The sequence below is a fragment of the Trichomycterus rosablanca genome, unplaced genomic scaffold (assembly GCF_030014385.1).
Source record: "Trichomycterus rosablanca isolate fTriRos1 unplaced genomic scaffold, fTriRos1.hap1 scaffold_211, whole genome shotgun sequence".
NCBI classification, from domain to species: Eukaryota; Metazoa; Chordata; class Actinopteri; order Siluriformes; family Trichomycteridae; genus Trichomycterus; species Trichomycterus rosablanca.
In genome coordinates this window covers 1-19,382 of record NW_026947039.1, presented here as the reverse complement: position 1 = coordinate 19,382, position 19,382 = coordinate 1, and the positions used below count along the sequence as shown (strand labels likewise).

At 40.5% G+C, this 19,382-nt stretch overlaps 2 non-coding genes across 2 annotated transcripts; one reads left to right on the top strand and one right to left on the bottom strand.

Annotated features, from left to right (window-relative positions):
* Positions 1–13,809: 13,809 nt before the first annotated feature.
* trnal-cag (transfer RNA leucine (anticodon CAG)) lies at positions 13,810–13,892 on the top strand. The gene has a single exon. It is a non-coding gene; the product is annotated as a tRNA-Leu (tRNA).
* A 4,017-nt stretch (positions 13,893–17,909) lies between these two features.
* trnak-uuu (transfer RNA lysine (anticodon UUU)) lies at positions 17,910–17,982 on the bottom strand. The gene has a single exon. It is a non-coding gene; the product is annotated as a tRNA-Lys (tRNA).
* Between the last annotated feature and the right edge of the window lie 1,400 nt (positions 17,983–19,382).

The window sequence follows — 19,382 nt, the reverse complement described above, 5'->3', positions numbered from 1 at the left end:
CCAAAATTCTTGAACGTGCTGTCTATAACCAACTATCTGCCTTTCTTACTCAGAATGACCTCCACGATCCGTACCAGTCTGGCTTCAAGGCAGCGCATTCTACGGAAACAGCACTTGTAGCTGTTACTGAGAAGCTTCATGCAGCCAAAGCAGCCAAACTGTCATCGGTCCTCATTCTTCTTGACCTCTCCGCAGCCTTCGACACAGTGAATCACAGCATTCTCTTGTCCACTCTCTCCAACCTTGGAGTAACAGGTTCAGCATGGCAATGGATGACCTCCTACCTTGAATGGCACTCCTACCAAGTGTCATGGAGGGGATCCATATCTCCCCCATGCACTCTCTCAACCGGTGTTCCTCAGGGCTCTGTACTTGGCCCACTTCTTTTCTCTATCTACACCCGCTCTCTGGGTAAGGTCATAGCCTCCCATGGCTTCTCCTACCACTCCTATGCAGATGACACTCAGCTCGTTCTGTCATTTCCTCCTTCAGACACACAAGTCTCAGCTCGCATCTCAGCATGTCTGCGAGATATCTCACAATGGATGTCAGCTCATCATCTAAAACTTAATCCCAGCAAGACAGAGGTGTTGCTTATTCCTGGAGATCAGTCTCCAACCCAGGACCTAGTCATTTCTCTGGATGACTCCCAGATCAGACCATCTGATAAGGTAAGAAGTCTTGGTGCTGTCCTGGATAACCAGCTGACCTTCTCTCCTTATATAGCCAACATGACAAGATCGTGCCGGTTCCTCCTGTACAACATCAGGAAGATTCGGCCATTTCTCTCCAGGAAAGCTACCCAGATTCTGGTCCAATCACTTGTAATCTCACGGTTGGACTACTGCAACTCCCTCCTGGCAGGAGCTCCCATGTCCACTATTAAACCCTTGCAGCTCATTCAAAATGCAGCTGCTCGTCTGGTTTTTAACCAGCCCAAACACTGCCACATCACCCCACTGCTGCGTTCTCTTCACTGGCTTCCTGTAGCTGAACGCATTCAGTTTAAAACACTGATGCTCGCCTACAAAGCCAAAAATGGACCAGCCCCAAGCTACCTTCGTGGTCTAATCAAACCCCCGCTCTGTACCACGCAACCTCCGAATCACTAGTCTCGCCCGACTTGATCCTCCACCCAGGACTAAAGGAAGACAAGCATCAAGGCTCTTCTCTGTTCTAGCACCCAAGTGGTGGAATGAACTTCCTCTGTCCGTCCGAACATCTGAGTCTCTTGCTGTCTTTAAAAAACGATTAAAAACCCACCTTTTTACTAAGCACTTAAGCTGACTTGTACCTATTTACTAAAAAATTTTTTCCATTTCCAAAAAAAAAAAAAAAAACACTTTGGTTCTAACAGGTTTCAGCAGATTTGTTTTCTTCGACTGTTGTTTACTAAAACTTGAGAAATGAAATGTTTACTATGGAAGCACTTCTGTAAGTCGCTCTGGATGAGAGCGTCTGCTAAATGCAGAAAATGTAAAATGTAAATGTAATTATAGATTTAAACGGTCCTCTATTTACAACAGTCTGTTTGAAACAGCTGGGCGAACAACTAGTTGGTGTGGAGAACATGTTACACATACAGTGTGCTATTATTTTAAGCTTATGAAGTACATGCTAGTTCACTTACAAACAACTCACAAAGTACAAATTCTTCATCATTCTAAACAAAGCATGTAGTACAGGACATTACCGCTTACCTAATGCAGTAAGAACCAACTCTCCCGAACAGGGACTTGAACACTTGACCCTCAGATTAAAAGTCTGACGCACTACCGACTGAGCTATCCAGGTTCAACCCTTTTACAGCTTACAATAGATAACCCTTTTATATCTTTAACACTTCTGTAAGTCGCTCTGGATAAGAGCGTCTGCTAAATGCAGAAAATGTAAATGTAAATGTAAATGTAAAATGTAAAACCCTCTACCATACATAATAATGTGAAAAGATATAAAAGTTAGTACAAATCTTAGTACTAGTTAGTCTTAGTTTTTTATTATTTCAAATGCCATTAATAATTTATAATCACTGATTTGTGAGATATCAGCAGTAGTAGATCATGTTTAACTGGTTTAATATTGTTTAAGCGCTGATTATCGGCTGTTTTTCGTGAGTATGTTGGGCGGTTTTCCATTCATTTTGGCGGCTTTTAAATGCGCAATCTGGCAACCCTGACTGAAGCGTTCATTCATATTTTGGAGCGATGTATGTTTGTATGCTAGAATATAAATGACATCTTTTACAAACTGTCTATTACATTGACATTTTCCCTTCTGTCTAAACATTTTTGGAATTGGGTTTGTAAAGATAAGGGATACAGTAGATAATATATGTAAAGAGCTAAACTAACTGAGAGAAGCGCTAACGGTGGTGGAAGAGTCTAAAAGGGTTTGGAACATAGTCGTATCATCATAGCAGTACAACACAGTTTTGTCCGTAGCATCCGAAAATATCCAGAAGCTAATATACACAAACTTTTCTTTAAAAAATAAACTTACCTTGTTAATAAAGTATGACCTCAAAATCAAAACAAACACAGTATCCGCTGCTGCAGTCTCTACACAAACTTTGCTGCACTGAAATCGCAAGGACACATTTTATGGATATTACGGTAATGCACTGAAAACTCGTCTTACAGTCATGCAAGCACATACAGCAGTGTGTGAGTTTACACTAATCAACCATAACATTAAAACCACCTCCTTGTTTCTACACTCACTGTCTATTTTATCAGCTCCACTTACCATATAGGAGCACTTTGAATTTCTACAATTATTGACAGGACCACTACAGAGCAGGTATTATTTAGGTGGAGGATCATTCTCAGTACTGCAGTGACACTGACATGGTGTTGGTGTGTTAGTGTGTGTTGTGCTGGTATGAGTGGATCAGACACAGCAGCGCTGCTGGAGTTTTTAAATACTGTGTCCACTCACTGTCCACTCTATTAGACACTCCTACCTAGTTGGTCCACCTTGTAGAGACAGTCAGAGACGATCGTTCATCTATTGCTGCTGTTTGAGTTGGTCATCTTCTAGACCTTCATCAGTGGTCATAGGACACTTCCCACAGGGCGCTGTTGGCTGGATGTTTTTGGTTGGTGGACTATTCTCAGTCCAGCAGTGACAGTGAGGTGTTTAAAAACCTGCAGCGCTGCTATGTCTTATCCACTCATACCAGTACAACTCACACAAAGACACCACCACCATGTCAGTGTCACTGCAGTGTTGAGAATGACCCACCACCCAAATAATAGCTGCTCTGTAGTGGTCCTGGGAGAGTCCTGACCATTGAAGAACACCATAAAAGGGGGATAAAAAAGGATGTCGAGAAACAGATGGATTACAGTCAGTAATTGTAGAACTACAAAGTGCTTCTATATGGTGGAGCTGATAAAATGGACAGTCAGTGCAGAAACAAGGAAGTGGTTTTAATGTTATGGCTGATCGGTGTATACTCACCATGTATGCGTGGCTTTCCTCCGGGTATGAAAACGTGCCAGTAGGTGTAATTGCTGCTCTAAATTGCACCTGTATGTGTGAGTGAGTGGATAAATTAGTGTGTGATGCTTTGCGATGGTTTGACGCGCCCTGTCCAGGGTGTATTTTTGTCTCGAGCCCAGTGTTCGTGACACTGGACCCACGCTTGCCCTGTAATGCTGAATATCAATACAGGCAAATGAAGCGCATTTAAAAAAGCTTTAAAGCATTCTTGAAAAATGATCAGGCCAACCTTTTTAAAAAGTAGATCCCGATGACCTGTTGACTGAAATAGTAGATCCCAAGCCACAGAAGTGTGGGCACCAGTTTTACATTGGCTACGGTTTAACAAGACGTACCAAGAATGGCCTGTAGATGGCGCACTGTAGTCGTTTTTAAAAGCAAGCCAATTATGCCACCGAACTTAAATATGTACAATACTTTATAATGTATCAATTGTAACAGTATCAAATAATAAAACATTATAAAAAATTATAAGTTTATGCGTTTCTGTCAAAACAAAACAAAAAAGGTATGTAAACAAAACTGTTTGAGCGTAAATAGGGTGTTACTGACATTGTAACACGGACAGACTAGCCTTATGGTTGATGCTGCAACGAATTTTACCGTAATTTCATCTTTTCAGATTGCAAAATGATCATAATGTTTGTGCACTGGAGAATGTGGGCATCGATCCAACTACCTCTCGCATGCTAAGCGAGCGCTCTACTATTTGAGCTAATTCCCCTTACACAAAACTGTATTAACATTATCCCTGACTCACATACCAAACTTGTACACATTAATAATACTTAAACAAATTAACTATTTACTCATTTACACAATCATTAATATGCATTTCAAACCCCAATATATTTTACAAAAATGTTATAATACAGATTCACTCAAATTACCATCAGTAATATTCAAAACATTATCAATCTCTCCTAAGTTAGGTAAATAACTAACTAAAAAAAGGGTACCCAAAATTACCGTTGCAGGCCTGATCCAACCTAATAGTCCCAATCAGCACAGATCACGAAGTATATTTGGTCGGTTGTGGTGGAGCTGTCCACGTTCTTTGTTTACATGGATGAAACAGAAAAAATCCACCAGTCTTTTTCCTTTTGATCTTGGATGAAACAATCAGAGTTTATCCGATGCTTTTAATCCACTGTAATCATCACAGTTGCTGAGGAAGCGTACTGCCTTCAATGTCCATGCGCGAAAACTCAAGAGACGAAGTTCACGGCTGATACAGCATAAACAATGTCACTAATCGACTGCAAGATGTTAATATAAGACTCACTGTCCGTTTGTCTTAATGCATCAAGAGAGATAAATCCTAAACAGGTGTTTTACCCGCTTACATGACACTTTTTTCTTCTTTTCCACCCACTTTCTCCCGCTCTTTTCCCAACCTGTGACAGTTCATGCTGATTGGCTTAAAAATAAATCAAGGGAGGGCTATACATACACTTTACTTTAAACAGCATAAAACAACCAGAACATTATTTACAGAACAAATAAGAACAACTTATTTACTAGTTATAAATTAACATAAACAAAATATTAGTTATGCCCAAATTTTTATTGGGCTACACAAACACACAATAATTTATAATTCTCCAATTTTGAAATGTCTCGGAGTTTTATCTGAAATGACTTTTTGTTAAAGTAGAGGTACGTGACTTTTTAATGGTTTTTCTTCTGGTGAAACTGCTTCATAGAAGATGAACAGCTGAAACTCACGACATTCCCTTTAAAATGCAGCATCAACCCTTAAGTCAGTCTATCAGTGGTACAAAGACAGTTTTGATTGGGTTTAGATCGTCCTAAAGGCTGCGATAAATAGAGTCTGTGATGGTTTAAAAGCAAGGTATAATACAGAAAAGAGTATGTGAGCTTAAACACGTTGCACTCTCACTTTATAATGCAGCATCAACGCTCTGATAGTACATTACAATTTACAAAAGGCTAAAGGGGGTTTTAAAGGTGCTTTAAAGGTGAAGGCTGTTGCTGTTTACACACAAAGAAAAACATCTCTGGAGGAGAATTTTGCACGATTGTTTTCCAGTCATTAAAATGTAATGTGCATTTATATGTGGCAAGAGAAAAAAAAATCCATAAAAATCTAATTGAGTTAGCAAAGAACCTTGAATTCTACTAAAGGGTTCTTCAAGTAGCAACAGTTCTACCAAGAACACAAAAAAATCCTTAAGAAACACTTCTTAGTGCTACATACATCAGTTGTATTCTAGAGGTCAGCATGCGATGAAACTGTGATAGAAACAGACATCGTTTTACTTTATACCACAGTTAGTTCCGACCTTACAATCTGATTGGTTGAGAAGCGTTCTAACCGTGCTGATATTCGTGATAACAGCACAGCCTTTTCACACCACAACTGTATTACTCCGCTGACGCGTTGCCAGTAACGACAAGCTTCATGCACACAAACGCGCACGCAGGCGACACAGACCTTTTTCCCGATCGTAGTGTTAAACTCTATATTCGTTGTGGAACTACTTTTTGGCGGAAGGTATTGTCAATATTAAAGCATATTTATTATAAAATTCAGGGCTTCTTTGATTTATTTTCTTTCTTTATTTTGTAAAAACTGTTGTATAAAAGTCCTTCTTGGGTGGCCTGGAGGATATTTTAAATAAATAGGATTTACACAAATCATACAAACACAAAATAAAATTGAACTGAAAGTTGTAACTAGCAAAAAAATAATGTAAGTTCTTCATTGTTCAGTCCAGTCTGTGATAAAGTCCGTTTTAAGTTCTGGACATTTTTGGTGCAAACACGCCAGGTTTTCCGTCACATCTAGTAGGAGCAGCATTATTGGCACTGCAGTCTCGACTTGCAGTCTTTAACCTCGAGAGGGTGAACAGGTTTCCGTCAGAGCCTCCTCGGGTTAAAACAACAGAAGATGTTGTTACAATGTGAAATCGTTAAGAGTAAAATATCAGAGAGTTTTACAGGATTAGACTCCAGCACCCCTAACTATTACAGCATAACTAGGTTTGCTTGTTTAGTTTGAAAAGACCAATCAAAAGCCTGAGTAAATAAATATGTTTTCAATCTAGACTTGAACATAGAGACTGTGTCCGAGTTCTGACAGCGGATTTCCCTAAGTTTGAAGCAGATCTGTGATGGAAATGTTGTGTTTCAATAAACAATAAAGTCATCAGGAGCAATTTTGTAAATTTGGGGTTTGCCTCCACCTAGTGGACATTTTCAGAAATGCAATTTATTACAGGTTAGAACATAACATTAAAACAACCTCCTTGTTTCTAGACTCACTGTCCATTTTATCAGCTCCGCTTACCATATTGAAGCACTTTGTAGTTCTACAATTACTGACTGTAGTCCATCTGTTTCTCTACATAATTTTAAAACCTGGAGAACGCGGGCATCGATCTCACTACCTCTCACATGCTAAGCGAGCGCTCCACAATTTGAGCTAATTCCCATTATGAAGGACCTTCCTTTACCATTTGTAAATTGTAATGTACTAACAGAGCATTGATGCTGCATTATGTAAGGGCCACAATAGTGCAGGATATACCAACTGTTTAGTGCAGTGCAATAACAAAGCAGCTCTGTGAAGCAAGAACTGAAATTATAATGCATGTTATTCAACATAAAATATGTGGGTATTAATATCTAAAACTCAGTGCATTATTAGGCTGCACATACAGGTCCTTCTAAAAAAATTAGCATATTGTGATAAAGTTCATTATTTTCCATAATGTAATGATAAAAATTAAACTTTCATATATTTTAGATTCATTGCACACCAACTGAAATATTTCAGGTCTTTTATTGTTTTAATACTGATGATTTTGGCATACAGCTCATGAAAACCCAAAATTCCTATCTCAAAAAATTAGCATATCATGAAAAGGTTCTCTAAACGAGCTATTAACCTAATCATCTGAATCAACGAATTAACTCTAAACACCTGCAAAAGATTCCTGAGGCTTTTAAAAACTCCCAGCCTGGTTCATTACTCAAAACTGCAATCATGGGTAAGACTGCCGACCTGACTGCTGTCCAGAAGGCCATCATTGACACCCTCAAGCAAGAGGGTAAGACACAGAAAGAAATTTCTGAATGAATAGGCTGTTCCCAGAGTGCTGTATCAAGGCACCTCAGTGGGAAGTCTGTGGGAAGGAAAAAGTGTGGCAGAAAACGCTGCACAACGAGAAGAGGTGACCGGACCCTGAGGAAGATTGTGGAGAAGGGCCGATTCCAGACCTTGGGGGACCTGCGGAAGCAGTGGACTGAGTCTGGAGTAGAAACATCCAGAGCCACCGTGCACAGGCGTGTGCAGGAAATGGGCTACAGGTGCCGCATTCCCCAGGTCAAGCCACTTTTGAACCAGAAACAGCGGCAGAAGCGCCTGACCTGGGCTACAGAGAAGCAGCACTGGACTGTTGCTCAGTGGTCCAAAGTACTGTTTTCGGAAATCAAGGTGCCAGAGTCTGGAGGAAGACTGGGGAGAAGGAAATGCCAAAATGCCTGAAGTCCAGTGTCAAGTACCCACAGTCAGTGATGGTCTGGGGTGCCATGTCAGCTGCTGGTGTTGGTCCACTGTGTTTTATCAAGGGCAGGGTCAATGCAGCTAGCTATCAGGAGATTTTGGAGCACTTCATGCTTCCATCTGCTGAAAAGCTTTATGGAGATGAAGATTTCATTTTTCAGCACGACCTGGCACCTGCTCACAGTGCCAAAACCACTGGTGAATGGTTTACTGACCATGGTATTACTGTGCTCAATTGGCCTGCCAACTCTCCTGACCTGAACCCCATAGAGAATCTGTGGGATATTGTGAAGAGAAAGTTGAGAGACACAAGACCCAACACTCTGGATGAGCTTAAGGCCGCTATCGAAGCATCCTGGGCCTCCATAACACCTCAGCAGTGCCACAGGCTGATTGCCTCCATGCCACGCCGCATTGAAGCAGTCATTTCTGCAAAAGGATTCCCGACCAAGTATTGAGTGCATAACTGAACATAATTATTTGAAGGTTGACTTTTTTTGTATTAAAAACACTTTTCTTTTATTGGTCGGATGAAATATGCTAATTTTTTTAGATAGGAATTTTGGGTTTTCATGAGCTGTATGCCAAAATCATCAGTATTAAAACAATAAAAGACCTGAAATATTTCAGTTGGTGTGCAATGAATCTAAAATATATGAAAGTTTAATTTTTATCATTACATTATGGAAAATAATGAACTTTATCACAATATGCTAATTTTTTGAGAAGGACCTGTACATATAGATTTAAACTGTCCTCTTTTTACTACAATCTGTTTGAAACAGCTGGACGTACAACTAGATGGTGTGGAGAACATGTTACACATACAGTGTGCTATTATTTCAAGCTGATCAAGTACATGCTATTTCACTTACAAACGTCTCACAAAGTACAAATTCCTTCATCATTCTAAACAAACCACGTAGTACGGGACATTAATGCTTACCTAATGCAGTAGGAAGCAACTTGCCTGAACAGGGACTTGAACCCTGAACCCTCAGATTAAAAGTCTGATGCTTTACCGACTGAGCTATCCGGGCTCTGCAACCTGCTTTAATCCTCACAAGGACGTGACTTGAATTACAAACTTTAACATACGTTGTCCTGTAAAACTTCAATTCATATAAAAAGGTTTTATACCTGTTTCGACTCTTTTGAAGTCACTTAATACACTATATTGCCAAAAGTACTCACTAGTCAGCATGGCCGAGCTGTCTAATGTGCTGTGTTCAGGTCACAGTCTCCCTTGGAGGCGTGGGTTCGAATCCCACTTCTGACAGCGCATGCTATATACAAATTTACATCTTTAACCCCCTACCATACATAACAATCTGAAAAGATATAGTTTCAGTGAGCAATGACGCATTGACTTTCGTATTACGTGATGCCATTAAATTATCACAATGTCTGTACACTAGAGAATGCGGGCATAGATCCCTCTACCTCTCGCGTGTTAAGCAAGCGCTCTACCATTTAAGCTAATTCCCCTTACGAAGGACCCTTTGTAAATTGTAATGTACTAACAGAGTGTTGATGCTGCATTATGTAAGGGCCACAATAGTGCAGGATATACCAACTGTTTAATGTAGTGCAATTACTACAGTCTGTTTGAAACAGCTTGGCGTACAACAAGTTGGGGTGGAGAACATGTTGCACATACAGTGTATCACAAAAGTGAGTACACCCCTCACATTTCTGCAGATATTTAAGTATATCTTTTTATGGGACAACACTGACAAAATGACACTTTGACACAATGAAAAGTAGTCTGTGTGCAGCTTATATAACAGTGTAAATTTATTCTTCCCTCAAAATAACTCAATATAGCCGCTCAGGTGGCGCAGCGGTAAAAAGAAACACGCTACAACCAGGGCTGGATTCTGAGAGCGTGGTATCGAATCCAGCCTTGCTTTACTGGTTCGAAGCTGAGTGGCTATATGAGCAACGATTGGCCGGTTGCTCATGTGGGGGGTGGGACAAAGAACCGGATGTGGGTCTCTCTCTGTCAGAATGCGATTGCGTTCTCTGCCGGCTGATTGGAGGTGCTTACACAGAGATGAGAGAGGGTGCCCTTAGAGTGTGTCTCTCCGCATGCAACGCTAGGTGGCGCCAAACTCATCAATGTGTGGGTGGCAAAGATGCATCTGGCTGCTGCTCGTGTTTCGGAGGGGATACGGGTTAGCTTCAATCACTTCCGTCAGGGCAGGGTTCGGCATAGACAGAGAGGAAGCACGATGCTAATTGAACAATTGGATGTGCTAAAAGGGGAGAAAAAGGGGTAAAAATTTAAGAAAAATAATAATAATAACTGAATATACAGCCATTAATGTCTAAACCACCGGCAACAAAAGTGAGTACACCCCTAAGAGACTACACCCCTAAATGTCCAAATTGAGCACTGCTTGTCATTTTCCCTCCAAAATGTCATGTGATTTGTTAGTGTTACTAGGTCTCAGGTGTGCATAGGGAGCAGGTGTGTTCAATTTAGTAGTACAGCTCTCACACTCTCTCATACTGGTCACTGAAAGTTCCAACATGGCACCTCATGGCAAAGAACTCTCTGAGGATCTTAAAAGACGAATTGTTGCGCTACATGAAGATGGCCAAGGCTACAAGAAGATTGCCAACACCCTGAAACTGAGCTGCAGCACAGTGGCCAAGATCATTCAGCGTTTTAAAAGAGCAGGGTCCACTCAGAACAGACCTCGCGTTGGTCGTCCAAAGAAGCTGAGTGCACGTGCTCAGCGTCACATCCAACTGCTGTCTTTGAAAGATAGGTGCAGGAGTGCTGTCAGCATTGCTGCAGAGATTGAAAAGGTGGGGGGTCAGCCTGTCAGTGCTCAGACCATACACCGCACACTACATCAAATTGGTCTGCATGGCTGTCACCCCAGAAGGAAGCCTCTTCTGAAGTCTCTACACAAGAAAGCCCGCAAACAGTTTGCTGAAGACATGTCAACAAAGGACATGGATTACTGGAACCATGTCTTATGGTCTGATGAGACCAAGATTAATTTGTTTGGTTCAGATGGTCTCAAGCATGTGTGGCGGCAATCAGGTGAGGAGTACAAAGATAAGTGTGTCATGCCTACAGTCAAGCATGGTGGTGGGAATGCCATGGTCTGGGGCTGCATGAGTGCAGCAGGTGTTTGGGAGTTACATTTCATTGAGGGACACATGAACTCCAATATGTACTGTGAAATACTGAAGCAGAGCATGATCCCCTCCCTCCGGAAACTGGGTCGCAGGGCAGTGTTCCAGCATGATAATGACCCCAAACACACCTCTAAGACGACCACTGCTTTATTGAAGAAGCTGAGGGTAAAGGTGATGGACTGGCCAAGCATGTCTCCAGACCTAAACCCAATAGAACATCTTTGGGGCATCCTCAAGCGGAAGGTGGAGGAGCGCAAAGTCTTGAATATCCGCCAGCTCCGTGATGTCGTCATGGAGCAGTGGAAAAGCATTCCAGTGGCAACCTGTGAAGCTCTGGTAAACTCCATGCCCAGGAGAGTTAAGGCAGTTCTGGGAAATAATGGTGGCCACACAAAATAATGACACTTCAGGAACTTTCACTAAGGGGTGTACTCACTTTTGTTGCCGGTGGTTTAGACATTAATGGCTGTATATTGAGTTATTTTGAGGGAAGAATGAATTTACACTGTTATATAAGCTGCACACAGACTACTTTTCATTGTGTCAAAGTGTCATTTTGTCAGTGTTGTCCCATGAAAAGATATACTTAAATATCTGCAGAAATGTGAGGGGTGTACTCACTTTTGTGATACACTGTACAAGGTGCTATTATTTCAAGCTGATCAAGTACATGCTATTTCACTTAGAAATATCTCACAAAGTACAAATTCTTCAACTTTCAGAATAAACCATGTAGTAAAGGAAATTACCACTTACCTAATGCAGTAAGAAACAACTCGCCCGAACATGAACCCTGGACCCTCAGATTAAAGTCTGATGCTCTACCGACTGAGCTATCCGGGCTGTAGAGATCCGGGCTATCTCTCTTGAAGGCGATTATATAAAGTTTTAGGTGAAGTATGTTGCTGCTTACACACACAAAGAAAAACATCTCGGGAGGAGAATTTTGCAGGTAGATTACAAACAGATTCCTTTCTTTCACTTTTTTCCTTTTTTCCTGTATCAATTGCACGATTGTTTTCCAGTCATTAAAATGTTATGTGCATTTATATGTGGCAAGAGAAAAAAAAATCCATAAAACTCAAATTGAGTTAGCAAAGAACCTTAAATTATACTAAAGAGTTCTTCAAGTAGAAACAGTTCTACCAAGAACACAAAAAGAACCCTTAAGAAACACTTCTTAGTGCTACATACATTAGTTGTATTCTAGAGGTCAGCATGCGATGAAACTGTGATAGAAACAGACATCGTTTTACTTTATACAACAGTTAGTTCCGACCTTACAATCTGATTGGTTGAGAAGTGATATTCGTGATAACAGCACAGCCTTTTCACACCACAACTGTATTACACCGCTGACGCGTTGCCAGTAACGACAAGCTTCATGCACACAAACGCGCACGCAGGCGACACAGACCTTTTTCCCGATCGCGTTTTAAATCCGTTATCTGATATACAATCTAGCGCACTGTGTAGGGAACATAAATCAGTTGTCTAATTCACTGTCTAGTGCACTATGTAGGGAACATGAATCCGTGATCTGATACACAATCTAGTGCACTATGTAGGGAACATTAATGTGTTTGTAACGCGAACAGTTAGTTTAATAGCCCAGTTAGCAGCTCCTAAAAGTTCTGTTATCACCAATATCCTTTGGTGTGTGCAAGAGGTTTTTTATTTATTTTTTTCCTTCGGAGGTTCTTGCCATTTTCTTCTTGTTGTTCTTACCTCCCTGAAATGAGTTTTTGCAACTTGGGATGTCTGCTTTGTAGTGTTAAACTTTATATTCGTTGTGGAACTACTTTTTGGCAGAAGGTATTGTCAATATTAAAGCATATTTATTATGAAATTCAGGGCTTCTTTGATTTATTTTTTTTCTTTATTTTGTAAAAACTGTTGTATAAAAGCAATAGAACACTTGAGGTCATGTGTTATCGCAAATAACATCACGGCTGCGACCGAATCACAGCCGTGATGTTATTCGCGATAACACACTCCCTCTCGTGTTCTATTGCTTGATTCTAACGCAAAATTAACTGTATGCATATTATGCCATCTGATGGACGATTGAATAGCCTACAACAAGCACAAACAGGGTTTGAGTTCTTAATAAATAATCCAGTCAGTTAAAAACCCAAAAAGAAGGCTGTACCTAATACACTCATACCAGAGAAAACACACCCTAACATGCTAGTGCCGTTACAGTGCTAACAATAGTCCACCCAAAAACATTATTTGGTCAGTTGGAGATCTCATATGGGGCTCCCTTTCTATTGATATATGATTTACAACCTAGTGACAAAGTGTACAGTGCAGCAAATGGGTTACAATCAGTACATTTACCATACATAATAATGCGAAAAGATTAAGCAGTTCGTACAAATGGTGGTGTCGATGGTACCCAAGCTAGTCAGGATGAGGTCTAAAACGCTAAGTTTAGGTCACAGTGTCCCATGAGGCGTGGGTTTGAATCCCACTTCTGACTGCTAGTGCTTTATACAAATTTATGTCTTTAACCCTCTAACATACATAATAATGTGAAAAGATTCAGCACTTTGTACAAATCTTTGGCCATGTGGGGGTAATGTTGGTAATTGGCATTAGGTCCTTGCAAGCGTGTCAGTATGGCCGAGCGGTCTAAGGCGCTGTGTTCAGGTCGCAGTCTCCCCTGGAGGCGTGGGTTCGAATCCCACTTCTGACATCTCATGCTTTATGCAAGTTTACTTCTTCAGAGGACACAGCCATCAGGGAATACAGTTTGCATGAACTGGGTGTACATGGTCTGCAACAATGCTGAGGTAGGTGGTACGTGTCAAAGTAACATCCGCATGGATGCCAGGACCCAGGCTTTTGATCTCTAAAAGTGTGAGAAATTTAAACATGTATTCATCCTGATCATAAAGTATGTTTATCAGCGTCTATTTACATTGTTACAGCAGTATTTTACAACTGAAATGTTCACATTATTTAAATGTATGTAAAGTACATTGTATACTAGCTGTTTACTTTTTTCCTAAGTAAAAACTGTCATTACCTCAACATGTCATTACCAACACATATCTTGTTGTGATGGTAAAAACACTTAGTGATGGTAATTACAGGTTTTTAGTTTCACCATCACTATCTTATTAACTATTTAATAATTAAAGCTAATTAAAGCTAAATAAGCATAATGGTTTTATTATACAAGGAAACATTAATGTTCACTGATTAGTCAATATGGCCCACAAGATATCAGCAGAGATCCAGTAAAATATCAGTAATTACATGAAAAAGAAAAGGTAAGTTTTTTTTATTTTTATTACCCCTTTTTCAGCGCATCCAATTGTTCAATTAGCATCGTGCTTCCTCTCTGTCTATGCCGAACCCTGCCCTGACGGAGGTGATTGAAGCTAACCCGTATCCCCTCCGAAACACGAGCAGCAGCCAGATGCATCTTTGCCACCCACACATTGCGGAGAGACACACCCTAAGGGCACCCCCTCCCATCTTTGTGTAAGCGCCTCCAATCAGCCGGCAGAGAACGCAATCGCATTCTGACAGAGAGAGACCCACATCCGGTTCTTTGTCCCACCCCCCACATGAGCAACCGGCCAATCGTTGCTCATATAGCCACTCAGCTTCGAACCGGTAAAGCAAGGCTGGATTCGATACGACGCTTCGCAGAATCCAGCCCTGGTTGCAGCGCGTTTCTTTTTACCGCTGCGCCACCTGAGCGGCAAGAAAAGGTAAGTTTAAAGTAATATCACAACCTCCAAAATGGGAACAAAGGTGCATCGTAAGGGGAATTAGCTCAAATGGTAGAGCGCTCGCTTAGCATGTGAGAGGTAGTGGGGTCGATGCCTGCATTCTCCAGTGCAGATACATTATGATTATTTAAGGGTTTCATGTAATATGAAACTCGTTGCGGCATCGCTTAATCGCAGCTTCAAAAATTAGATCAGGATTTAAGTGAGTCTTTAAGGCAACAAAAAATATGTGGGTATTAATATCTAAAACTCAGCGCATTATTAGGCTACACATAAATTTACATTTTCAGCATTTAGCAGACACTTTTATCCAAAGCAACTTACACAATGAGCAATTGAGGGTTAAGGGCCTTGCTCAGGGACCCAACAGTAGCAACTTGGTGGTGGCGGGGCTTGAACCGGCAACCTTCTGTTTACTAGTCCAGTACCTTAATCACTGAGCTATCACTGGCCCAGTGATAAATTCAAGTATAGATAAATATATAAATATAAATATAGATTTAAACTGTCCTCTATTTACTACAGTCTGTTTGAAACAACTAGTTGGTGTGGAGAACATGTTACACACACAGAGTGCTATTATTTCAAGCTTATCAAGTACATGGTATTTCACTTAATAACATCTCACAAAGTACAAATTCTTCAACTTTCTAATTAAACCATGAAGTGCGGGACATTACCGCTCACCTAATGCAGTAATAAACAACTCGCCCAAAGAGGGACTTGAACCCTGGACCCTCAGATTAAAAGTCTGAGGCTCTACCGACTGAGCTACCCGGATTCTGCAAATTGCGTTAACCCTCACAAGGATGTGACTTGAATTACAAACTTTAACATACGTTGTCCTGTAGAACAGTTCCAGCAAGAACACACAAAAAAACCCTTAAGAAACACTTCTTAGTACTACATACATTAGTTGTATTCCACACAGGTCAGCATGCGACATCGTTTTACTTTCTAACTGTATTCATATTATGCCATCTATATTACGGTGGCCCGCTGAGTTAAAACACAATAACATTTACAAAACAAACAAAAGCTGACATGTCAACAACAATAAGGAAAAACGCGAATATATTAAGAGACAACACAAATTCTTTAAAGTGGAACGCAATTACATTAAGGGAGAACACAACGAAATTAAGGAAACACGAATACACACTACACTACATCTAGTGGTCGATTGAATAGCCTACAACCAGCACAAACAGGGTTTGAGTTATTAACACATAATCCAGTCAGTTAAAAACCCAACAAGAAGGCTGTACCTAATACACTCATATCAGAGAAAACACACCCTAACATGCTAGTGCCGTTACAGTGCTAAGAATGGTCCACCCAAAATCATTATTTGGTCAGTTGGAGTGCTCATATGGGGCTCCCTTTCTATTGATATATGATGTGGTGTCAACGGTACCCAAGCAAGTCAGGATGCGGTCTAAGGTGCTGCGTTCAGGTCACAGTCTCTCATTGAGGCGTGGGTTTGAATCTCACTTCTGACAGCTCATGCTTTATACAAATTTACATCTTTAACCCTCTACCATACATAATAATATGAAAAGATACTTCTAACATTTTACATTTACATTTTCTGCATTTAGCAGACGCTCTCATCCAGAGCGACTTACAGAAGTGCTTCCATAGTAAACATTTAATTTCTCAAGTTTTAGTAAACAACAGTCAAAGAACACAAATCTGCTGAAACATGTTAGAACCAAAGTGGGGTTTTTTGGGGGGTTTTTTGGAAATGGAAAAAAAATGTTAGTAAATAAGTACAAGTCAGCTTAAGTGCTTAGTAAAAAGGTGGGTTTTTAATCATTTTTTAAAGACAGCAAGAGACTCAGATGTTCGGACAGACAGAGGAAGTTCATTCCACCACTTGGGTGCTAGAACAGAGAAGAGCCTTGATGCTTGACTTCCTTTAGTCCTGGGTGGGGGCTCAAGTCGAGCGAGACTAGTGGCTCGGAGGTTGCGTGGTACAGAGCGGGGTTTGATTAGACCGCGATGGTAGCTTGGGGCTGGTCCATTTTTGGCTTTGTAGGCGAGCATCAGTGTTTTAAACTGAATGCGTGCAGCTACAGCTCATGCTTTATACAAATTTACATCTTTAACCCTCTACCATACATAATAATGTGAAAAGATTTGTTTCAAGATTGTTTCAAAGTTATTGCATGTTTGTCAATTAAAAAAATTAATAAAGGTCTTTAAACTAAACGATGAATGAAAATAGAGCGAAAACTGACCTCATTTTTGACGCAGCGTTTCAGTGAGCAATGACGAAAGGAGTCTGATGTTACGTGTTGCCTTTAAACGATCATAATGTTTCTGCATTGGAGAATGCGGGCATCGATCCCGTTACCTCTCGCACGCGAAGCAAGGATTTTACCAATTGAGCTAATTCCCCGTATAAAGAACTCTCCTTTACCCTTTTTAAATTGTAATGTACTAACAGATCATTGATGCTGCATTATAAAGTGGGGGTTCAACGTGTTTAAGCTCACGTACTCACGTTTATCGCAGCCTTTAGGACGAACTGAACCAAATCGTAACTTTGTACCACTGACAGACTGACTTAAGGGTTGATGCTGCATTATGTAAGAGCCAAAATAGTGCAGGATATACCAACTGTTTAGTGCAGAGCAATAACAAAGCAGCTCTGTGAAGCAAGAACTGAAATTATGATGCATGTCATTCAACATAAAATATGTAGGTATTAATATCTAAAACTCAGTGCATTATTAGGCTGCACATAAATATAGATTTAAACTGTCCTCTATTTACTACAGTCTGTTTAAAACAACTAGTTGGTGTGGAGAACATGTTACACATGCAGTGTGCAATTATTTCAAGCTTATCAAGTACATGCTATTTTACTTAGAAATATCTCACAAAGTACAAATTCTTCATCATTCTAAATAAACCACGTAGTACGGGACATTACCGCTCACCTAATGCAGTAAGAAACAACTCGCCCAAACAGGGACTTGAACCCTGGACCCTCAGATTAAAAGTCTGATGCTCTACCGACTGAGCTATCTAGGCTCTTACCTTCTCTTTGACTTTCATTTAAAAACCAGTCTGAAGAAGAAAGTTCATCACCAACTCATGATGTTTACCAGTTTGGTGTAGCTTGTGCTCCATCACAAGTGTGGCGACTGCACTTGCAACGTCTTTGACTTCTATTGGAAAATGCATGTAGAAATTGCATACGTAGTTGCTCGTTTCGATCTGCCCCTTAACCAGTGGTAGTGTTAGAACGTGGATCTTTTGTTAGAATCGATCCGAATTTATCAGGAGGCAAGGTGACGTCCTTTTAAAAGTTTTATTCAGAAAAAGGTTGGTTCGTCCTCCAAGTCACAAAGCAGCTGCGTTCTGAAGCCTCTGAGTGAAGAGATGCAACAGACCACGTGTAGAGCGCGCAGCTCTTATTTATAGTTTACCACCACCCCCTAGTGGCCAGGTGTAGTACTACTCCATATAAGGTATTCCTTTTGTTCCAGGCTTCCACTCAGCCAGTTCTAACCGGTTTTATGCCACGTGGCGGTTTGGAACAACTCCAATCACATTCCTTGAATACCTAAATGTTTTTAGACCAATATTGTAATGCCCAATAATAATTTATATTATAACAATTCCCCCTTTGAATGCAAAACATTGCGTTCACTTCAACAAAGAGCTTCAGAAGGCTATAGTTACACAAAGAAATTCAAAATGTATAGTCCTTTAGAGACTTCCCTATATGTGTTACATCTTCAAAGTAAGCTAAATTCCCTTATGTGTTGATGATGATATCTTTTTGTTGACAGGAAATCCATGGTCCCCCTTTTGATTTCAGTGATCTCCTTTTGGACAGCTTGAACCATCACCAATCATGCAAGGATTACATTAATCAAATATGTGCCTATGTGTTTTGCAACTTAACATTACTATTTACTTAAACTATCAATATGTCCTTTATCCTATATATGTTGTATTGTAGCTAAATACACACAAAACATTAATTCACGACATTTTCTTCTATTCTTGCTTCTTGGGGTCCCCCTTTGGTGTCGTCCATCGATCAGCAATCTAGACAGAAGAATATTGACAAACGAGACAGACAAACACTCAACATTGAAGTTTAAGTCCAGTACTCCTGATCTTCCTCATTCTTTAAGTTTTCTTTTGGCCCATCGGTTTGCATGTAGAGTACAGTTTCCTGGACTTCGCCTGCTGCTGCCCCCTTTTGATGAATCTCACAATCAGGGTCTTTATGCATGGCACACAAAAACATCCACACACCACTAGGATAGCCAATCCCACACAAACTGCCATAGCCAATTGCGTTATTACTCCTTTCCATGAGCCAAAGAAATTCTCCATCCACTTAGTGAACCAATTTTCGATACCAGAGTTCTCTTTCCATTCCTTTGAGAGAGCCTTCAGCCCCTCCAAGGCTCTGG